This window comes from Pinus tabuliformis, chromosome 5_2 (assembly GCF_031772625.1).
Source record: "Pinus tabuliformis cultivar Carrire ecotype Pingquan chromosome 5_2, CPIR1, whole genome shotgun sequence".
NCBI lineage: Eukaryota > Viridiplantae > Streptophyta > Pinopsida > Pinales > Pinaceae > Pinus > Pinus tabuliformis.
The window spans coordinates 65,473,022-65,487,645 of NC_142306.1; the positions used below are offsets into that span (position 1 = coordinate 65,473,022).

Below are 14,624 nucleotides of genomic sequence, written 5' to 3' on the forward strand. Positions count from 1 at the left end.
TCCATTCCGGACTCTACACCTGTTGTGAATGAGGATCAAGCAATTGATGGAGTTGGTGTTGCACAATCAACGTGTGTTGTCATTCATGAAGAGTATGACTTGGAGCCTGAGCATCAACCCGTGGCGAAGGATGATTCCCTTCTATCTGCGCTTCCTCCATTTTTTCCTAACATCTTTGGTGATTTTGCCATCCTTGATTTTGCATGTGTATCTCCATCTACGAATGCACCCATTGTTGATCATTTGTAGAACACACCGGATGTTAATCCATCATCCGACAAAGGAGAGGACAAATCATTCTTTGAAAATTCACTTGATTTTTCATCTACCTTTTTCAGAAACGTAGAGGATGAATTTTTCCGCTTCTCATCTACCCTTCTGTTTGATTCATTAGATCATGAGGATGCCAATGAAATCATTGATTTTGTTGATCGTAGTTGTCGTGATCTATTTACCCCCAACGATGGTTTTATCATAGTTGATTTTTCAAAGCCACCTGTTTATGATGATCTATTTGTCAACGAAGTCGAAACCCCTCAGACTATCGAGGTACTTCATCCTAAGCTGATGGTCATGTCAAGTCCTCGTTTTCCCGAGGTTGGTTTCAATTCTGATCAGGAAATTGTTGAAACACCAAAGGATCCTCATCACTCATTTGTATGCATTAAATATCAATCTCTCACACAGATTATGCTTCCTCCACTTGAACTGCATGATCCCATCGCTCATGCATTGGAGGAATCTTACATAGCAAGCACACGTGCACGACGCAAGTTGTCTTTGTTTCTTTCATTTTCATGCATGTCATAGTTAAGAGTATGCGTATGCTTAACATCAGCATGCAGTGTCGCACAACACTATGGTAAGTCCACAAATTGTATGTCATGCGCTTGGACTCACTTATGTTTTGTGGATGCATTTAAACTCAGAGTGTGTCTGTATTCATTGTTATATCTTTCTTGTTTATTGGTTCGCACAACTGTGTTGTTCACAAACCATACCTTCACCAACATGGGTTGACCAATGCGTCGATGGCTACATTGGAAGTATCACTTCACGTGAGCAGACCCATGCACCGTTAGCTTAGGTGTAGGAATAGTGTTTGATTTTGGTTTGTTTGCTTGCATGCATGTTTGCTTATTACTTTGTTCGTTTGCTTGCTTGCCTTCTTGTTTGCTTACTCACTTCGCTTATGCATTTACTTCTGATTTTCCTTTGTAGTTTTTGTTTGTTGTCTTCTTTACGTCCGTAGGTTATTTTCACATGAAACAGTGTGCGACTCTTGAAACAAGCCTGGTAAAGTAAAAGAGGACTTGCGCAGTTAACAAGACTTGGTTATCTGTCGTCCTGCATCTGCATGAAGAACTTGTTGTCTTCAATCCATGATACATCAATGGAAAATACGTGTTGTTCGAAGTGAATCTTGGTGAAAACACAATGCTTGCGTGCTAACTAGTATCACCTACTCTAGTTGGTTGTTTTTGGGTTAATCCTTGTCAGCTCAGTCAAGTAGAGTAAGGTGAGGGGGAAAACCTTAACAATCACGTCAGACGTATATACAAACTACTTCTCTGAAGGAACAACCTGTTCTGCTCTCAATAAGTCAGGATCCCTCTTCTGTCTCTGAAATGAATAAGTGATATGCATAGTTACAAAAATGAAAATGTGAAAAAGTTCGAAAAAATGAAAAACGAATTAGGAGAAAGAAGAGAAAGGCTTCCTGCGCAGAGAGGTGATGCAAGTAACTTCGCCGGGGTATTGACCAGGCTCGCTAGCAGTGGAGCGATGCTTGTGTTCCTGCGTGACTCCGCCCGGGTACTGTTAAGGCTTGCTGGCAGCGGAGCAACACCAGAGATGAAACTAAAACTCTGACAACTCTAAAGCTTGTGCACCAATACACCCCTCATCCCAATCAAAAAAACTGTGTTGGCTTGGCTTGGAATGTGTGCCGACCGACCAAGAGCTTGGCATATGCTACATCTTACAATCAAGCAAGCGTGGAAACCAAGATGAATAAAGAACTGATCAATACTTCCGTAGGTATTAAACTTGCTTTTCACGAACAAGGTCCATTCAGAGAGCTAGATTTCTACCAATGTGTCACCAAGTGTTGTAGCACCTACAACCACCCTCCAAAATTTTGCCTTAGCTTCATTTTGGAGCCTCCCTACCAACCATCCTAGCAGCATGTCTTGCATTGTCAAGTACATATTTTTTTCATTGCCCTACCAGGCTGTGCATGTCAGTTTGCTTCACTCCTTTCACAGGCTGCCATTCCAGACTCAAGCTATTTGTAGGCTAAGCATCTCCCTTAGAAAATTGCGCAATTTTGGAGGGGAACCAACCTTCCCTCTAGAAATTGTGTAAATCTGCTGGGCTAAGAAATTGTGCAATGCAGTCAAATAGGCTTCCTTGAGAAAACTACGCAATTTGGCCGAGCACTATAGCTCAGCCTAAAAATTGCACAATTCTGGGTAGCAGTGACATGCTGACCCCATAAATTACACAAATCCTCTGGGACAGCTAGCCCAGCTCCTCCCAGAAATTGCGCAAAACGCTCTCTCAATCTTGCAGGCTGTTGCATGTGCCTTCAGGGTGACCGGTTCCCTCTGGGACCTAATAAACCTGATTTGCATGCATAGGCTGCTTTCGCCGAAATAACAAAAAGCAACATGCAAAAAGCATCCCTATATTTTAGGGATCTAGTTTTAGCAATTGGAGGCTACATGCAAAGATCGTTTTAAAAACTTTCCTCCTAGTGTCGCTGTCTCCTAGATTTTTAGCAAGCGCGTCATAAGCCTCAAACTTATTTGTTCGACACTTCAAAGGTCATTCTTCACATTGATCTTGGAGCTCTGACATCCTGCAGCACATCTAGGAGTCTTCGACACATCCAGCTCAGCTATTTCGGGTAAGTTCGCTTTACTTGTCTTTTGCACCAATTTTGTCACTTTTTGTGTTTTGATTTGTGTGAGTGTTGTTGATGAGCCCCAAATTTGGTAACATTTTGGGCTCATTTGGCCTACTCACCCTTGCTCAACCCTTCATTTTTCATCACTTATGCATCATTTTTTAGTATATTCATGTTATTTGTAGGAAGGAGGGCAGTCACTATTCCTAGGTGGCTAATACATGTTTATTTCAGGTTTTTTTGACATTAAATGGAGCAAAACCACGCAGATGAAGGCAAGGAGACAGCCAAGGTGGCATTGAGGTTTTGTAGGAAGGTTGTCCACAACCTTGAATGGCCTTCCTCGTGATCTCCACCCACAACTCCGAGCTCCAACAGCTATCACCACCAAGCTAGACGGCAGCCAACGGATTCTAAGGGAACAACAATTTACTTTTAGTTGGTCAGCCAAGCCCCACTAATTTAGGAGGCCAGCTTGGCCCTCATAATGTATAAATATTGAGGCTGTAGCCTTCGATGGGAACTTTTGAACCTTTGTTGCAGATTCTGAATTACGAGCTATAGCTCTGTTTTGCTTTTTGTAAGCCATTTTTGGCATGTTGTTAGACTTATGACTATGATCTTTTAATAAAAGGCAGGTAGATTCGAGTTCAGTTTTGAGTTCTTAGAGGAGCTATAGCTCTCAGGGTTGGGCCCAACCTGAGAGCAATAGGCCTCCTTTCTTTGTATTGTTACCTTTCTTTCTTTCAGCATTATATTTCTTTTCCTTTACATGCACTTGGAAACACAGTTTGCTGATTCGGATTTCTTGGTGTGGTTACATAGGTTAGTGTTATGAACAAAGTTGCTTTCAGTAGTTTAGATTAGAGTAAGGAGATTAGAGTTGATCAGAGCTCCAAAAAAGGGTTGATTGCACACTCACTTCCACCTCTGTTTAGAGATTGGGATTGCAGCCCGTGCCACCCACCGAAAACACAGTTTTACATGTTCATGCAAGATTTAACGGAACATTTTCATTTGTAGAAGTGTCCATGCATTTAGATCTTGAGCAATAACTCTTTGTTTCAGCACCATGCACAATTTTCTCTTAAAAACGACATTGTTGTTCTTTGGTTTCTAATAAAACAGTTAGAGTAGGTTGATGACATTTCGGTTATACGCAAGGCAGGGGTGATTTGTTTCATTTACACTGCGCAGCACCACTCCATCGTTCCCTTATCCTTCTAAGCCGTGCCTAGGCCATCTACTTATCTCCCAGTTAGATCATTTGCCTCCCAACTCTTCTATCATCCACGTTGTTTTATCTTTTCGGCCTTCCATTTCCTCTACCCTCCTCTAGACCAACCAGCTTTACACACCCCCTCTCCATCTCACCTCTCTATCCATAAGCCGTCACAAGCTCCCCTCCTACCTCCCTATCCACCCATATAGCTCATTCACTCATCCATCACCCAAAACTTCGATTGCAGAACATCCTGTAGAAATTACGGGACTTCCTGTAGAAATCCTGAACTTCCTGTAGAACCCCCTGCAGAGATCCTGTAGAAGCTCGCAAACACGGTTGCCAGGCATCTGAACTTTGTGAACTTTTGTGGAATGATGTTAGGGATCCCTTGGACCCTCTCAGAGTCCTCATGACCTTTTCCAATCTTTCCTCCCCTTGATCTACCCCTGCACAGTCAAGACCCAGTAAGAAGCACAGTCATAATAACTCCAACAACTTGAGCAAAAATACAAAAACATGTTCTCTTCAGATGAAATTAGTTTAGACACATGCATCTCATCTCAATAGAAGTAATGGCATCACTTTTAGAAGTTGCACTCCCACCATTGCATCATAAGGATTAAGCTGGTAGAATTAAGGTTTACTAGGGTTTCCAGTTTTTGTTGGCTTTCAGTTCATTCTTGCAAAGTAGGTTAATTTCCTTTGAGATAGCTTTCATTCATCACATAAAAAGCTTCTTCTGAGAACATATAGAAGTTGGCTTGAGCCCTAGCGGACTTGTGCCTGCTGACCAAGTGACAACTGCGACAAGAGCTAGTACTTGTGCATACAGCACCGTCACTTCCAAGTTTGTTACGAACTACCGGGTTGATAAAATTAGAGAAGGAAGCTCCAGGAGTTGTAGCATTATTGCTACAATATTGGAGCCCATCAGTTGTCTGCTTGATTTCTGTGAATGCTTGCTATCGTTTACATGCATGTCAGCCTGTACAAGCACCGTTCCAGTTTTTGTTTGCATCTTACTGTTGTTGCATGCATGGCATTGTTTTGCATGGACGTCGCCAATTTGACGACTCGTTTCACACACATGCATGTTTTCCCATTTTCTGAATCTTGGATTCGCTGTTTTCATGCATGATCATTCACTCTTGCCTACACTCAGATTCGCCATGCATTCAGATCTTCATATGTTTTCAATCGCCGGTTAGCAGGTTTGGGCAACCTTGGCCAGGACTCTGCCTTTCCTAGACAACATTGCGCATTTATGAGAGGGAAGGCTCTGCCTTCCTCCTAGAAAATGCGCAAATTTGGCCAGAAACTGTCCTCAAGACTTTCTTTGTGCAATTCTGAGAGGTAGTGTATGCTAGACCAGAAAATTGTGTAATGAAGTCCTTGAGCCTGCATGACTTGCTGACTAAAATTGTGCATTGCGCAATCTCAACACCCAGCAGGTCAGTCTGGATTGCACTTTGTGCAATTCCAGTAGTCAACTAGCCTCCCGAAAATCTGATCTGCATTTTGCGTAGTTTTGACAGTTAGTCTCTTGACCTCTGAGTGAAAATTGCGCAATCCTTGACATTAGTCTCCCGGGTATGTTGCATGTCAGTCCTCAAGTTTGCTTTGGTTTCAACTAATGAGTTTCTTGCCATGAATGTCACATGTCTTCAGGTATAGCAAGTGTTCATCCACCTCTCAGTAGTTCAGGATCAATGGCCTCCAAGAGAGTAGGGTCAAAGGATGGAAGCACAACTGGAGAAGAAATTGAGCAAGTGTCTATGAGTTTGCTGATTTACGAAGACACCAAGCTGATCATAGACAAAGACATCAAGCTGAAATGACAAGATATCAATGATGCATTCATAGGCACATTTGAGGAAGATCTTGAAGACCGCAGGGCCTATGTGAACATTCACAACTCTGAATTATACCGGCTTGCATGAAGGTATATCATGTTTCCTTGCACGAACATGATACATTGGATCGTCTCGCACACTAATCCTGAGACGATGGTGTTAAGCAGTGTAAACAAGACAAATATGGCTGCCTTCGGGGCACAGGACTATCAACAGATGTACCACTTGTTGAAGCCAGTGATCATAATGGAGACACCCTTCAGCATACCCAACAACAATGCAAACTCTAGGGATATCTTGAAGAGTTAGGTGAAGGAGCCAGCCATGTTTAGGATGAAACCCAACCATATTTAAAAGACAGAGATACTGCGGAAGGCATATTAGTGCTTGGTCATCTTTGCATGCCGCTTACATGACCAAGAGAGCACGAAGACCTTCCTGCAGAGTTGGGTGATCACGTTGGACCAACTGGCTAGTGAAGGCAAAGCATGCAACTGGTCTGAGATTTTGGCTCACAGGTTCAAGGAACAGGTAGCAGGAGCTAGGTAGCCTCCCAAAGGTCAACAAGCAGAAATATACATGTCCGCATACATTCTGGATGCAATCTGTGCCCGTCAAAAGTTTCTTGGCTTGAAGTGGGCATGGACATCAGTGAAAACCTCCGTGAACACTTATTGCAAACTGCTTTCCAAATCCAACTTCCACAGAGTCATCACACAATTGTCAGACCATTTTGTCACTTTGGTGTACAAGATGATATTTGAGCAGGGTCCACCTTGCATGTCGAATGAAACAATGGAAGCACTGATCAACATAGCGGATTGGTATGCCTCACCTTTTGGCACCTTCATACAGATGTACAACGTGGAGAAGCCTCCACATGTTTTGTCGAAGTTTGCAATGGACAAGCTCGTCGTGCAAGAAGTGTCGTACCACATCTCGACATGACTATCAGTTAGACTGCATCGGAAGAAGAAGGCACCCTGACCCACTCTTCCGTTGCGGATCGAGTTGTACGAGATATAAAATCTCAAGCATGTTGATGCTGAGACAAAAGAATTCAAAAGATTTACTTTCAGCACTAGAAGCTTCAATCCATACGACCCCCATTGCTTTGTGAAGGATCACTGCGCGAGAGTGCGATTTCCTTGGATCCATGGGTTGTGTCATTGGGTTGAGGAAGACCCATGGAGATATTGTCACAGCTTCGTTAGGCCCAATGAACCAATCGGCATCGTTGTGGAATGGTTAGCGAAGCAACGTGAAGCAACATCTAGGAGAACACCAACAACAGAGGGTAACATACCTGCACGTGACAAAGGCAGGAGAAATATTGTTGACAACGCAGAGGCAGAACAAAGCTGCAAGTTCAGAGCATACCGACTTGTGGATAAATCAACTTTGGAAATAGAGGCAAAGAGGCGAGGAATGTGCAAAGGAAGAGAGATAAATAGAGGATGGAGGAAACAATGAAGGAGTTGTAAGAGTTGAAGCAGCAACTTCGGGAAGAACAAGAGATGCACAGATGGGAGAAGGAAGAACAATAGGAACAGACACAACAAGGGGCGTAACATGCACAAATTGATGAAATTGCGCCCATATAGGTGGTAGACTCATCTCAGCAGCTGGCACAAAGCAGACAAGGTGAGCAGTCGCAGGAGCAGGACTTCGCTCAAGAGATTGAACAGATACTTGAGTAGATGGATATGAAGATGAAGTAGCCAGATTTAGAACAAGACATCGATCTCATGCCTTACAACCAAGAGGTCAACCCACCAGCTTCGCTGGATCAAGAAGCAGAGCAAGTCCTGAGCGACCAAGGGAATACTGAGATCCTTGGAGACAATCTGGAAACAGATATGCACAACATATCATTTGACGAGTTGCAACATAGATTTGTGGAATCTCACAGAGTGGTTACTCCAGATGTGCACACATCTTCTGTGCATTTTGAAGAACGAGTTATCGTATCTGATGTGCGCAAGAATCCAGCAGCATTGGTCGATGCTACCAAAGCATATGCCGAACCCACCAACTCGAGTGTTCGCTTCTTGATAGCATAGAACGAGCGAATGGCTAAGGAGTTATAGACGACCAAGCAAGGAGGAGAAGAGGTTACATCATCTTCTAGAGTAGAGTTGAAGAAGGCGATACTGGCTGAAGTATCGTCCCTTGAGACAGTCATGCGGATGTTGTATTCCAGATTTGGTACTGTGTATAAGTCAGTTGTCCATCTCAATGGTTGGAAGCAGCACTGTGCTAGAAGAGCACGTATCTTGTCAAACCTGCATATTGTTGTCGACTACATGCAAACATGGACAATGAGATACAAGGGAGCCCTCTTACACTTGCCCAAGTTTATGAAGCCTAAGGCAGTTGAGTTGAAGGCACGCATCCGAAGTCAGATCCTGAACTATGAGGAACTCCCGCGACTCATCACTAGTTTGCAGGCTTCCCATGCATGAGTGTTTAGAAGCATGGATGTTGTTGTGCGCGTGCATGCGATGCCATCTATTGGGACACTCGTTGAGGCAAAGACAAAGAATCAAGTCCTACTGGAGCTGGACAAGTACTTTGACGAGTTGATGCGCGTAGCCACCAACGCAGACACTATGCATCAGTATTTCCTTGTTCTGGCAACACTCAAGACGAGGATGCGTATGTTATCAGACGAGTTGGACAAAGGAGCCAAATCAATGTACTCGGATGCAACAAAGGCAAGAGTTTCGTTCCAGAAAGATGTCACCACAAAGTACACGGACACCATCGCGAACTACTAAGCTTGGCATCAGTTCACCACTGTCGACCAACGTGAGGGCGTCGAAGAGTTGGTCTTCCCACAATTGTCTGAATATTAGTGATGGCTTGCATGGATTGCTCAAGCCTATTTTGTCTCACATGGGTACATGTGCAGATTGTATGTAACATCTTGTAAAGTGAAATTCCAAGTGTCGATAGTGGAATGTAATAATCATAGAGTAGTTGAAGAGTCATGAGGGTAGGTCAACAGTCACAAAGGGGAATGTCAAGAGTGACCCCACCCCCTTGCTATTTGTAGTACCTCATAACTCATTGTAGAGGCTTTTGGTCAGCCAAGCTTCTGATAGGAGTATCTTAGAGAAAGCTTGGAGAGTATTGTAACGAGCCTTGGCTTCTCCACAGTGTAGAGCTAATACATCTCTGTGGAGGAGCAGGCGGCAGTGACTGTAACGTTCCGTTATCGGGACTAGTGGTTGGTCATGGTTGTACTGTATGATTGGAAATTTCACTTCTTAAGCCAACACGTTTCATGCATTTGTTGTTATTGTATTTCAATTAACTTGGTTACTCTAATGATATATGTATCTGTTTACTTACACATGTATGTATAGACTCTTTCTATATATATATATGTATGAATCTTACTGAGATGTGCTGTTGGTTTAACCATCACTTTGGATTGTTGGTGATGAGCACCAGTATTGCCACAAGAATGCTGCAATTCTTGGGCTACCAGCTTTACTTTATCAACTCGGGGTTCGTACAAACTTGGAGGTGACAATGCTGTATACACAAGTAAAAGTGATGGTTTTGCCCTTTTGTCACTGTTCGGCTGATGAGAGACCACTAGGGTTTTTCAAGCCAAACTTCTATGGATTCAAAAGAATCTTGATTACTAAGGAGGGAAAGAGAAATCTACTCTAAGAGAAAGCTTGTCTACTGCAATAAGGAAAATGACTCAAATCCAATGCTAAAATCACACCATTTTCTAACTAACTGCTAAGAGACTATGCTTAAGAAAGAATGCTAAGTTAACTTTTATGAAATTCTACTGTCCTAAGCATGTAAGTTCAAAACATCAAACATTACTATTGTGCTTGTAAATGACTAGAATTTGTTTTTTTTTGTTTTGTTTTGTTTTGTTTGTTTGTTTTTTTATTTTTATGGAAGAGTGTGAAAGCTAATCTCTTTTGGCGATGTGGTAGGTGACTTAGGAATGCTAGTGGATGGTTGGAAGGTTTGGGAGACCCTTAGGTGACCTTGTCTGGCTTCCTAGAGGCTTTTCCCTCAATCCAGCCTCAAAACAGGTCACTACAAGAAAACCTACAGGATGTCCTAAAAACCTACAAGATTACTTGTATTTCTACAAGATACAACCGAGAGAAAAATGATTGGTGCTGAAGGTGATCGAAGGCTTAGGTAAGGTGGTTGGTGGATGGAATGAGGTGAGACAATGCCTAGGATCACTCAGAACTCAAGACCAAGTTTGGGAGATGGTTGGATTTGCTCAACATGCTTGGAGAAGTTTCCTTTTAAAATGATGAAATTGGTGAGGGTCTTAGTGAAAGCAAGGAATGATCATGGATGGATGAAGTTTGAAAGAGGTTGCTAGCTATGAGATCTATCTTTACTTTTGAAACACTTGCACTGCATCAAACATTGATATTTGCCCAAAAATCATGTAAAGAAGGAGAATTTCAATAAGCTAGGAAAACAAAGTTTAATGAGCTAGTTGTCTACTTCATGCATGAGAAAAACTTGCAGAAGAAGATGGAATCATTGATAAGATGTACTGTAAGGCTGAATATAGAAGAAATGATGACTAGGTCCTAGTCTTGCAACTTGATCAAATGCTGGCTTAATTAACAAAAACTCTAAATTCTATGAGAAAGTAGAATTCTGTCTTTTTGGGGCTGCATAGGAGTCTTTTCCTCAAATCATGATCTCTGAAGGTATAAGTGAGGCCAAAACACCTATTGATAACTTTTTGATGGTTCTTTATCTCCTCTAAACTACTGCTGAAGTAAAGCACAAATGGAAGCAAACTAATAAACAAACTAATCAAATCTACACTACTTGCAATGAAGTTCTTCTAAGGACATTTTAACCATGAATCTATGAAATCAATCCAAGCATACAGATACAAGAAGAGGATCCTTTGCTACTGGGGTTGTGCCCTAACCTAAGAGCTTCAGCCCTCTGAGTTAACTCAGTACTGGATGAAGAAGAAGCTCATTCCCATTATCAAAATAGAAAGTCTGGAGCTCAAAAATAACTAGTGTTTTTACAACAAAAATTCGAATCCTAATGAGGCTCTAGGCCTCTTTATTTAAACAACTGAAGTCCCCAATGACTTCCTTAAATATAGGGAGGCTCGGCTCCCAAAATCGAGATAAACCAACTCTTTGACTATCACTTGCTCGCTTCCTTTTGATCTTCGTGACTTGGCTGCTTGTACTCCGAGCTAGTGTGATTTATGGAGGAATATTCGAATGATGGAGGAGTAAATGAGGAGGATTTACCTCCTACAATCTCTCTTCCTTGTCCCATTCGAGTTTCAGCCTTTAATCTTGCCAAAATCCCTGATTTTATCTCACAGACCTGCGTTCAATGCACATTAGTCCACTAGGCATGATATCTCACTTTGACTCATCTCATTAGACTAAATATAATCAAAACATGTAATAATTTGTGAGAAGAGTTGATTTGACTAAGCTAGGAGGTGAATTAAGGTCCATATAGTTACCTAATGATGAGGCTCATCATCACCCCCCTACTGAAAGTGTTGCTCAACCTTTGAGAAACTCAATCAATATCCATATCTTTCATAGCCTTAGTGGCCTCCCTGACATCCCATGCTTCTGCTGTCGTTTCCTCTTCTTGTGCATAGAATCCTACCTTCCTTTCTATCTCCTCCCACTGCTTTCTTTCTTCCTCTTCCTTCCTTCCTTCTAACATCCCCATGAGTAGTGGTGGAATGCGTCTCAAGCCAATCCAATTTAATTTGAGCCTTTTGATGGTTTGCTTGTACATGGGTGTCATGTTCTGTGCTTCTCTCATTCTTTGAGGAGAATGGTACTCTTTGATTTTCAAACTTTATGGCAAAGTATTCCATCTCCTTTGGCAAGCTTGCATGCTGTCATCCCCTAACAACTTGAACATATCCTCAAAATGTGTAATTGATTGCTCTTGGGCAGAAAGATACCTGGGTGCAAGTAGAGGATCATTTGTGATTAAATTATGTGTGTTGATGACAACCATTGTGGTTGACTGCTCAGCTCTTATCATGAGAGGCTCTGTTTGTTCCCTTGCCAATATCTTCTTCATTTTTGCAGCCCTTGCTTCTTCATGGTTCATCCATGAGGCCATATCCATCAACTGTAAATCCCTTAGTTTTGCATTAGGGTCCCATACATTCAGATCTGTCAAGGCCATGTTATGCAAGTAGAACTCATACATCTTAGCCCTATCCTCCAATATGCTTTGATCACAAAGATCAATGAACTGTCTATAATTCTGGAATGGCATAGTGCCTCTCTGTGCTAGGGTCTTTATTTGGAACTACAGCCACTGTTCCTTAAGGTATATTGCATAGGACTTAGCTGACATCCTACACTGGATTGCCTCTAAAGATAGACTGGCCATGGTTACCAATTGATTATCTTTTTCTTGCAACTGTCCTTTCAACCATGCATTTTCTTCTTCCAACTGAGTTTTCATTATGGCCTCCCTGTCCCTCAGGCTGCTTAGTTCTCTGCCCATCTCTTTGAGCTTTTCCTCCATGTGACCTATGTCCTCCACTCCCTTGGACTTGGCAATCTGCATCCATCTATGTGCACTGAAATTTCTGCAGATACAATTCCCTCTTACTGCAATCAATTTCAACAAACTAGAGGATTTTTTTGTTCCTTTCACTTGGAAAAATAGGAGGAAATGTAGAGCCTACCTCCTTACAATGCTTGATGTAGCCAACCCCTGTTTTTCTCCCTCTGAAATTTCTCACTGCTAATCCTGTAGATTGCCTGAATGTATCCTGAAGGATTCCTGTGGGATCCTATAGGATTCCCTGTAGGATCCTGTAGGTAGTGCTACGTAGAAAAAAAAGGAAATTTACCTCTCCTGTAGACTACTGGAGGGCCGAGAGCGACTTTGCTAGTGTGAGCCTCGAGAATGTGAATGCATCTATGCATGGGGATCAACGTTTATTTCCTCTTATGGTTGATTCGAGTGAGGTGGTGTGCTGGCAGTCGAGGTACGAATATCTATTTTTGGACCGTTGGTCCCACTACCACATCATCATTCTCCTCACCTCATAATCAACTCCCACTTCAGGCATCCATAGTCTTAACTTCTTTCGACCTCATCCTCCTTTTCTTTGACTTGACTGTTGCCACATGTGTGAGGACTAACTGTTTTGTCCTCGTTGACTGAACGAAGGTGGCCAAGTTAACTAGCCACCTTTCGCTTATAAACCAACTTGTTCACAATTTTTACATCTTTTGATCACATTATGCAAATGAGAGAGTGGAAGCGAGATACTTACCTATGGTAACAATACCTTGCTGCAGTTGTTAAAGAAATGAGGTCTTTGTTGTGTGTTGGCTGCATGTGATTTCTCCTCTTTTTTTTTTTTTTTTAATTGTCCTTTGATGATTTTCTTTGATGTGCAAGTACCTGGTGTTGATGATGATGATGATGATGATGCTGGTAGGCTCTAGAGGAGCTTCTTCTCCATGCTTGAAACTTGCTGCAACCTATGATTTCTGTTTTGTGGGATAGGCTGCTATAGGATTTCCTACAGGATGTCCTGTAGCTGCTTCTCCCTCAAAATTTTTAATCATATTCTATTGCTGGGACCTGAGGATGATTAGCATGGGCAGAGAGGAGGTCTAGGGGTTTGTGAATGGTAAAAAATAACCTTTAGGTGTTGTCCCCTTGCTCTTTGTCTTCATCTTTTTCTTTGTGTTTTTTTCTTGACAACTGTAAATTTTTTGAAACTGATTTTTTTTTAGGAAAGCAGGGGTGATTAAGATGGAGAGAGGTATGGTAACGAGATGGTGATGTAGGAATTTATTACTTTGACATGGGCAAGTCATTTCCTTTTTCTAGGGTTACTTCCTTTAGGATTCCCAAGCCATTGTAATTCCTACAGGATCATCCTGTAGGTTTTCAGGGGATCCTGTAGGTTTACAGGGAATCCTGTAGAAAACACAGAACCCTTGCAAACTGAGGCAAATGAGTGAAAAAATGAAAGGAATGGTGGAATGATGAAGGATAATGAATGGAGAAATAAAAATATGAGCTGAATAGGTCCCTTTTGATTCTCTATTTTTGCTCTGATCGTCCTCGTGCTGACCTGCAAACAATATTTTCATAATTTTTCTTTTCTCTTTTTTATTTATATTTTTTTTGAAAAACAACTAGTCTACCTTGAAGAGGTTTTCATCCTAGCTGCTTACACTGGGCGCCTCAAGAGAGGTTCTCACCCAGGGATATTTTTATTTCTCTCTTTATTTGTTTTGACACCATTGGGCCGCCTCAAGAGGTTTTCAACCCAACAATGGGACTCAGGCGCCTCATGGAGTTTTTCACCTGAGTCTCCTTATTTTTTTTTTCTTTTTTTTTTTTTTCTCAGGGACTTGACGAGGTAGGAGTTGAGACTTTGTCCACCATCATCACTGTTTTGTTGATACCATCAACAAACTCTTGCTTTGACAATGGCCTTTTGTAAACTTTCAATCTGTGCCCATTAACAAGTAAAGGAATGGCCTCTGCATCTATGGCTCTGATCTGCACCAAACCATTATCATGGCATTTCTCTATGACATAAGGCCCTAACCATCTAGTCCTTAACTTGCCCTTATAGTCTTTATAC

At 42.0% G+C, this 14,624-nt stretch overlaps 1 pseudogene; it reads left to right on the forward strand.

The window, feature by feature from the left end:
* The first annotated feature begins 8,466 nt into the window (after positions 1-8,466).
* Positions 8,467-14,624, forward strand: part of LOC149157562 (uncharacterized) — an 81,943-nt pseudogene continuing 75,785 nt past the window's right edge.